Here is a 1,929-nt window from a genome sequence, read left to right as displayed (position 1 = left end):
TAGGATATTTTACTGATCGATCTGCTAGTTGTATGCTTATTCGTGTTAGTTTCAATTCTCTGAGGTCTAGTTTAGCGTATAATGAACATGGCATTAAATTTATACTTGCACCTAAGTCTGCTAATGCTTCTATTGAATTAAGACTACCTAGAAAACATAGAATTATGAAACTTCCTGGATCTGAGAGTTTTTTGGTATCTTATTCAACAGCACTGCAGAACAATTAGCATTCATTATGACAGTCGAAAGTTCTTCCATTTTCTTTCTATTTGTGATTAGATCTATCAGAAATTTAGCATATCTAGGCATTCCTGAAATCAAATCAATGAAAGGAAGATTGACATTTATTTGTTTAAACATATCCAAGAATTTGGATTGCTCGGCTTCAAGTCTTTCTTTTCTCATTTTACTCGGGTAAGGAAGTGGTGGTTGGTATGGTTTAACATAAGGTTTAGCCTTAATTGTATTATCTTGATTAACCTTTTGAACTACCGGTTTTGATTCTTTCTCTTGCTCAGGCTGTGGTGCCTGTGTAGTGGGAATAGCATCATCAGAAATTACAGGTATTTCAGGTGGTTTGAGTGTAATACCACTTCTTGTGGTAATGGCTTTAGCTGTTTCATTTCAGGGGTTAGCATTTGTATCGCTAGGTAGACTCCCCGGTTTCCTTTCACCTATCAACCTTGCTAGGTTGCTCCCTTCTTGTTCCAGATTTTGGATCGAAGCTTGTTGATTTCTAAATGCTTGAGCATTTTGTTCATTAGTTTGTTTTTGAGATGTGAAAAACTGCGTTTGAGATTCAACTAGCTTCGACATCATATCTTCTAAATTTGGCTTTTTATCATCGGTTTGTGGTGGTTTATTTAGAAAATAGGTCTTTGCTGGTTGTAAGTATTATTAGATACTTGTTGATTGCTAGGACCTTGTTGGTTGTTGTATGGAACATTTCGGTTATAATTCTCATTTTGATTGTAGTTTGGTCTTGGCAGTTGATAATTACCTTGATAATTATTTCCCGGCCTTTGGTTTATATATGAAACATTCTCTCTTTGTTCCATTGTTTGTTTAATACTGAGACAATCTTTTGTCAAATGTGATCCTCCACACTGCTCACAACTAATTCGTATTGCGTGAATATCTTTAGTCATCTTTTCCATTCGTCTCTCGAAAGCGTCTAACTTTTCAGAAATGGAATCGAAGTCATGGCTAGAATCGGCTCTAGCCGCTTTAGATGATCTAACGATGTCTTTTTCTTGATGCCACTCTTGTGAGTGGGAGGCTGTGTTATCAATAATTTTGTAAGTTTCAGTCGCGGTTTTCTTCATAATGGAACCACCAACTGCTATAGTAATGTCGCATCCTTGGTAGAATATTTGTACTATTTGATAAGTGTCTAAGCCATGTTGAGGACATCCTCTCAACAACTTTCTGAATCTTGTCCACGCCTCATATAATGTTTCATTTGGCTTCTGCGCGAACGTAACAATTTCTCCTTGAAGTCTTACGGCTTTAGATGCCGGAAAGAATCTTTTAAGAAATTTCTCAACTAAAACATCCCATGTGTCAATCGCTCCTTCGGGTAACGATTCTAACCAATCTTTGGCTTCTCCCTTTAAAGTCCAGGGAAATAACATAAGATAGATCTGTTCATCCTCAACTTCTCTGATTTTAAATAGAGTACAGATCCTATTAAAGGTTCAAAGATGTTCGTTTGGATCTTCTTTTGGTGTACCACTAAATTGGCATTGATTAGTTACCATGTGTAGGATTTGTCCTTTGATTTCATAATCTGGTGCATTAATGTCTGGTTGAGTAATGACATGACCTTGGCCAGTGCGTGTAGCTCTCATTCGATCTTCCATACTTAGAGGTTCCTGATTTTCCATGATTGAGTTTGTTGAATCTGAATCACTAGGGGATTCTGATTTA

General features: G+C 36.7%; 1 non-coding gene across 1 annotated transcript; it reads left to right on the top strand.

The window, feature by feature from the left end:
- The first annotated feature begins 1,395 nt into the window (after nucleotides 1-1,395).
- Nucleotides 1,396-1,502, top strand: LOC139845727 (small nucleolar RNA R71). Its single transcript, XR_011758488.1, has one exon. It is a non-coding gene; the product is annotated as a small nucleolar RNA R71 (small nucleolar RNA).
- Nucleotides 1,503-1,929: the final 427 nt, after the last annotated feature.

The sequence above is a fragment of the Rutidosis leptorrhynchoides genome, chromosome 4, assembly GCF_046630445.1.
Source record: "Rutidosis leptorrhynchoides isolate AG116_Rl617_1_P2 chromosome 4, CSIRO_AGI_Rlap_v1, whole genome shotgun sequence".
NCBI lineage: Eukaryota > Viridiplantae > Streptophyta > Magnoliopsida > Asterales > Asteraceae > Rutidosis > Rutidosis leptorrhynchoides.
This window is presented reverse-complemented; position numbering and strand designations above follow the sequence as displayed.